Genomic DNA, 7,627 nt, shown 5'->3' on the forward strand with positions numbered 1-7,627 from the left:
ACAGCAGCGTAGAAGTTAAACTTATTCCTTTAGAAAATAACTCAAGTTATAATTTTAGTTTTCAAACAGAAATGATGATAGAGAGGCAAACATGATAGATTCATTTAACACTGGGGAATTTGCTGTATTCATCTATTGCATTTAATATTTTGGCTTTCTTTATCATTTTAGTATTACTTACTACAGAAAAAGAGCGCAGGTGTTCACCATTAATGTCTTAATAATCACTTCATTATCTCATTAACTTCAACACTGGTGTGTGTGTGTGTGTGTGTGTGTGTGTGTGTGTGTGTGTGTGTGTGTGTGTGTGTGTGTGTGTGTGTGTGTACCTTGTAATTATCACGTTGTGGGGACCAATTGTCCCCACAAAGATAGGAATACCAGTGTTTTTGTGACCTTGTGGGGACATTTTGATGTCCCCATGAGGAAACAAGCTTATAAATCAAACAAGATGATGTTTATTGAAAATCTAAGGAGAAAGGTTTTTGTGATGGTTGGGGTTAGGGAATGGGGTAGGTAAGGGGAATAGAATATACAGTTTGTATGGTATAAAATGCATTACGTCTATGGAATGTCCCCACAAAACATGGAAACCAGAGTGTGTGTGTGTGTGTGTGTGTGCGTGTGCGTGTGCGTGTGTGTGTGTGTGTGTGTGTGTGTTAGTGTTATTTCTTTGCACTATTTGAACAGTGAACAGTCATTTAGTACAACACACTCGATGCTTTAGAGTACTGCTTACTAAAGTTGCTTAGTTTAACTATTGCATTCACCTAAAAGTTCATACAGCACAGCATTATCAAGTAATATCAACAATTTTGTCCAAATTAGTTCTACTTACAAGCTTTTTTCAAGTAGATTCAGATATTACTTTTTACAGTGTACTGCACACTTTATTTGCATCAACTATACCCATAATAACATTGTCTAAGTTTTTGTTTCAATAAAAATAAACATATTTATTATTGTCTTAACTTAAAACTTTGTTTTTTAATTTATAAATTAGATTTTATATAAATAAGTTTTAAAAGTGTTGACTGCGAACGTCTGAGATAAGATATCTGGAAGGACCTATAATATACGCCTATAATATATGTACATTTTAAATTAAAATGTCTGTTCTATTTCTAGCCATTTATTTTGTTTTGACCAACTAAAAAAAATACATAAGTGACATTAGGAGATTTTATAAAGTTACTTTAATCCATTATTTTAGTAATATATTTACAAAGCCACTGAATATTTTTACTGTTATGAATAACGGCTGAAAGGATTAAAAAAATCATAACACTGACTGCCCATATGCGCAAGAAAGGTATTATTAAAGTTTTAAATATGTAAAACTAAATAAAGATATCATATGCCCACTGTACATTATGTAAGCATAGGCCCATATTTTCTTGTTCGCTCTGCGTGGGTTTAAACGCCGTTTTTCTAAAGAATATTTTTTAAACTTTATTGGTGGTGGTTGAGAAGAATTCCTCTTTCCATATGTAAAGCAATTTAGCGCAATATACATGTGTCATATTATTGTTCTTAATATATTAAGAACAATAATACTAATATATTTTTACAACATTTTTAACTTTAAAACATTTATTTTTATACCACATTAATCTCTTAAAATATTAATACTTTTAGAAAAACTGACATAATTATTAATATTATGAACAAACAATGAAACTGTGTCAAAATTCGACAACACAAATAATTAAGATATTCATTGTAAATAGTTAAGTGTATTAGGCTCACACTAAATTCTTTGTTGCACTTAGTATAAATGCCCATTGCACATACAGTCATCTTAATATATGTATGCGCTGTTATGCTGGCAAGAAGGGGTTGACTTCACTTTGCTGTTTTAATAGAAATTTTAAATATTCAGCAATGCCCTTATTAACTTCTGGAAACAACCGCAATGACAACGCATATAAAAATTTAGTTTTTTATGCGCCACCTGGTGGATTTTCTGTGAAGCAAAACACATTAAGGGAAAAGGGAAAGTAGCCCCCCCGAAAACACTTGCAGATTTCTGCGTGACTCCGCGAGACGATTTGGCGAATGCCGCGGGAGAAAACGCGCGTTTTTAAAGGCCACATCTGTATGCGGGTGAGCCTAGTTTCTGTCGTACATTCCTTTTTCACTGCTCTTTCCATTTCGCCTTGCAACCCAGGAATTTACCAGCGAACAAACAAAGGTGGCGTTGGTGCTCTCCCTCCTGACTTGAAAGGCTGCCCTCTGGGGGACGGCGGCGTGGGAGAACCGTGACGACTGTTGTTCTTCATTCTCCACGCTATCTGAGGAGATGAAGAGGGTGCCCGATCGCTCCGTTGCTGGGAGAGAAGTCGTGAGACTCCTCTCCGATGTCCGCCGGGAGGAAAGATCTGTGTTCGACTATGCGATCGAGTTTCACACCCTGGCGGCAGAGTGCAAGTGGAATGACGAAACGCAGAGGGATCATTTCCTGCATGGGCTGGCTGACTGCATCCGACGAGAGATTCACGTTGTGGACCTACCTACCTCTCTGAACTCGTTGATCAACCTCGCCATCAGGGTCGATGCGCGACGCACCCAGGCAGCACACCGGAGGGCTACTGCACCATTACCCATCAGACTGTATTCTCCTCAGCCCAGCAACAATGGTGCAGTCAGCCCCCTCAACGATCTCGAGCCCATGCAGGTGGGTCAAGCTCGGCTTTCCCGGGAGGAGAAGCTCCGGCGGAGATCGCTTTGTTTATGTTTATACTGCGGCAGCGCCGGGCATCACATATATCAGTGCCCGGTAAAAGACCAAGCCTAATAGTAAACCTGAGGCTACTATCGGACGGAATCTCTGCCCAGAAGACCTCATCCACCTCGACACTCCTCCCGGTAAAACTATGGTGGTCCACCCGTTCTCACGACTGCCACGCACTTTTGGATTCGGGAGCTGAGGGGAGTTTCATCGATCACACCATTGCACGTAAGCTTCAGATACCGCTCACACAACTCACCCACCAGATCACTCCCTTCGCACTCAATGGACACAAGCTCCCTATCATCACTCACATAATGACTACCGAGGGCTGAACAACATAACGGTAAAGAATACTTATCCTTTGCCGTTGATGTCGTCAGCTTTTGAGAGGTTGCAAGGAGCGTCCGTCTTCACTAAATTGGACTTACGTAATGCTTATCATTTGGTCCACATCAGGGAGGGGGATGAATGGAAGACCGCTTTCAACACCATTTTGAGTACTGCGTGATGCCTTTCGGGCTAACAAACTCGCCTGTGGTCTTCCAAGCACTCGTTAATGACATGTTGCGAGACATGAAAGATCAGTGTATATATATGTCTACCTGGATAACATATAGATGTTTTCTTTATCTCTCCAGGAACATGAGCAACACGTACGACGAGTACTTCTGCGGTTGCTATAGAATGGGCTTTTTGTCAAGGCGGAAAAATGCGTTTTTCATGCACAGTCTGTTTCTTTTCTAGGGCACATTGGCTGAGGGTGTTCGCATGGATCTTGATAAGATTAAGGCTTTGGTAAATTGGCCATCCCCAGATTCTTGCAAGGCCCTGCAGAGATTTCTGGGGTTCGCCAATTTTTACCGGCGTTTCATTCGCAATTTCAGCCAATTAGCCGCTCCTCTGACTGCCTTGACCTCCCCTAGTACTACGTTTAGGTGGTCAGACGCAGCCGAGGCTGCGTTTGCCAAAATCAAGAGCTGCTTTGTTTCAGCTCCCATTCTTGTTTCCCCTGATCGCTCACGTCAGTTCATAGTGGAGGTCGATGCGTCAGAGGTGGGGGTAGGAGCAGTGCTTTCCCAGCTTACACCCTCAAAAAGAAGGGGTAACGCCTCCGTCTCATGGCCCACAGAACCGCTTATTTGTGTCGGAGGAGTTACAGTCCAACGTCATCCAGTGGGGCCATTGTTCCAAGGTAGCTGTTTTTGGTCAAACAACGATTCTGGTGGCCGGGTATGGCTTGCGACATTTACAATTTTGTTTTGGCGTGCTCGGTTTGTGCCACTGGTAAGACTTCCAATTGCCCTCCTAACGGGTTACTTCTACCGCTGCCCAGGGCCGGAGTGGGGCCACTTTTCAGCCCGGGAGTTTCAGGCCCAAGACCGGCCCACTTTTTCCATAGTGTTATTCCAAATTAGCACTTTTTTCAAATTGGATAAATAAAGCAACAGTTCAGCTCTTTCTATAGTTTTTATTAATATCATGGCTCAACAAATAAGGTAAAAGTTAAATAATATTTCACTTAAGATAAGAAGTTAACAAAAATATTCCTCTACACTCTAAAAAAGGCTGGGTTACTTTTTACCCATAATGGGTAAATATTGGACAGAACACATGCTGGGTTAAAAATAACCCAATGTTGGGTTGTTGTTATGCAACCATGGATTATAATAACCCAACAGTTGGGTTAAAACAACCCAGCACTGGGTCAATTTTAACCCAGCAGCGTGTTCTGTCCAATATATAAAATATATAAATAACCTAGCCCTTTTTAGAATGTATTCCATAAGGAAAGGTTGATAAATTATTAGCATTGCTAATGCTATGAGGCCGATGATTAATGCAAATAGAAATATAAAAGTCCTTTTTAAAAAAGAAAACAATTTGACAAAAATATTGAATACAATATTGGGTAAATGGCATAACAAGTGATTTATAAGCTTTTTTAGGCTGGTCATTTTTTTAACAAAAGGTGTTATAGGGTTCTGAACACAACCTGAGGGTTAAATAACTTTAATTCATATTTTTTATTCATGGCCTCCTCATTTTCAGCGGGGGACTGCTCAGAAGCTGCTTGCATAATATTTGCAAAATCTATGAATCGCCATGTATACACAAAAGGGTAATATTTTAACAAAAAAAAAAGGTTGGCTTGTAAATAGTTTGACGGTATTAGCCGAATAATTACGTTGCTAATGCTAATCATTACTAGGCTTATTTCTCTTTAAGTTACCTGTTGCCACTTTTGTTTGTCCTCTTGAAAATAAATCTGTAGGTTTGGCACATTTGGCAGCATCATCCTCCAATGGATTTTTTCTTCAACCTGTTTTTTACGCCCTCCTCCTCTCAGACGCGTATTGTTACGGTAGGGCCGGCCCAGCCTACCAGAGAAAAGTTTTATTGGACGCGCTATGGACCGAACCAACTCTATGGGAGGGGAGGGGAAAACTCCCTCACATGGTACAACCCATGCAGAGGCTGCGGGCTGGCGCTTCAGTTTCAATGCGAGACACGTTAAGTGTCATTTAAGAGAAGATAGACTCACTAACGTGACAAATGTAAAAAAAAAAACTCGACCGGCCCAAAAGTGAAGCGGCCAACCGGGAATTCTCCCGGTTCTCCCGATTACCCACCCCGGGCCTGCCGCTGCCAGTCCCTTCGAGACCCTTGTCCCACATTGCGCTAGATTTCATTACCGCCCTCCCAGGGTAATACAGTGATTTTAACCGTAGTGGACCGATTCTTGAAGGCTATTCATCTCGAATAAACTTGCTCCCAAATGTATTGGCACGTTTGCTGTTGCCAAAATCATTAAACCGTTGACAGTTCGCCTTGCGTACAGGAGGATTCATCCCGCATTTCATATCTCTAAAATCAAACCTGTTTTTCGTTCACGTCTTAACCCGTCTGTTCCAGTTCCCCCCCGCCTCGTAGCTGGGGAACCAACCTATTTAGTCAATCGTTTTCTGGACTCTAGGCGGAGGGGACGCGGATTTCAGTACTTGGTGGACTGGGAAGGTTAAGTTCCGGAAGAGAGAAGTTGGGTTCCTGCTCGGGACATACTGGATCACACCCTCATTGATGATTACCATGAACAGGTAAAGCAGGCTGGGAACGTCAGGTGACCTCCTAGGGGAGGGGGTACAGTCACGGTAGGCAAACACACTGTTTTTTCAGTGTCATGTGTGTGGTGTTTACTCACCAGTGACGTCATGCTCGTTATCCTGATTCCCTTTACCGTTACATCAATACGTGAAACTGACACGGAAAAGAAAGTCCGTTGTACGGACACAGAAAAATGCGGAGATCCCTGACAATGACACGGATAAATCAGCAAAATATTCCGCGACTATAACACAGAAATTCGTGAGATCAGCTTGAACTCTGAAGTGATTTGTGAAGCTGTGGTTTTATGTTATTTTGGTTAGTACCTGGATATCTCTTTCAGAAAGCTTCATCTGGTGTTGATCATTATACTTCTGTTGGATGTGTTTCATTCTTTATGCTGTCCTGGTCACACATCTGCCTTTGAGATTCACACTAACAAAATGTACCCAATAACTGTGTTTATGGTTTGTGGTTTTGTCTTTCATTTTGTATTTTGATGGCACTTCCTGTTGTGTCTTTGTCCAGTTGTGTCTTGTGAATGTTTGTTTCTATTATTTAGTTATTGTTTAGATATATATATATATACCATCAGTATATATTTGTTTCACACTCCTGCATGTTTGCTCATTGCTTTATGTTTTACATTCATTAAAAGCTGTCAAATACAGTAGATTGTGTCTCTTCACTTCATGTTTTTTTGTGGTGAATGTGACAACCCGTTTGAAACCACGCCTCTCCAACTCCAGTTAACGTTAGTCGAGAGATACAATACAAGTTTCAACATTAGGTTTTTTAAAGTCACGTTTAGTCTTTTCTCGTGTGGATTGATCATTTAAAAATTTTCATAAAATGTTTTGCACATCTCTTGTGTTGTGTTTGTGGACTCTGGATGGTAAGTTAACTTTGTTTCTGTATTTGTTAAAATCATCATTAATTGCTTTATTTCATGTAAAATGTTCATCTCAAAACATATTGCAAAATCAGCAACTAGTTGGGAGGTAATCTGTGCCTGAAATCAGTGAATATAAGTGAAAAAACTACACTGTAAAAAAAAATGCAGCATGAAGTTAGAACAACTTGGTTGTGCAAGTTTTGTCTTGCGATAAGTTGACATGGCTTAAAACAAGACAAAACAAGTTGAAATTGTTAAACTTAATTTGTTATGTTAAAGTAACAGCTGTAATGAAAATTGTTAGTTTAGGCATTCATATATAATTTTTTATTCTCTAATTGTAAAGTTATATTTCAATAAGATCTCATTGGTAACACTTTAAGGTTGTATTTGTTAACATTGGTAAATCAGTTAACATGAGCTTCAGGATTTTTTAAATCTTTGTTTATGTTAGTTATTGTAAATAAATGCAATTGCTCTTGTTAGTTCAATGCGCATTACCTAATCTTAACTAATGTTAACAGTTACAACTTTTGAGTTTAAAAATGTTGTAGTAAATGTTAAAAAATAACATAACTACTGTAAAGTGTTGTTCACTGTTCCTTCATATCAGCTAATGTATAAACTAATGTTAACAAATACAACCAACTTTAAAGTGTTATTTTAACACCCTGACTAACTGTGTCATTCAATGTTCAGATTACACTGCTTTTACAAGTTAAAAAAAACAAAAAGTATATTTAAACTTTATTTTATGTAACAATGAACTTGAATGTTTCTCTGATAAACTCTCTGTTTGTGTGTTCAGGTGTGTTTGGTGATAAAGTGAAGTCAGTGTCAGTGATGGAGGGAGATTCTCTTACTCTACAAACTAATATTACTGAAATACAGACAGA

This window comes from Paramisgurnus dabryanus, chromosome 24, assembly GCF_030506205.2.
Source record: "Paramisgurnus dabryanus chromosome 24, PD_genome_1.1, whole genome shotgun sequence".
NCBI lineage: Eukaryota > Metazoa > Chordata > Actinopteri > Cypriniformes > Cobitidae > Paramisgurnus > Paramisgurnus dabryanus.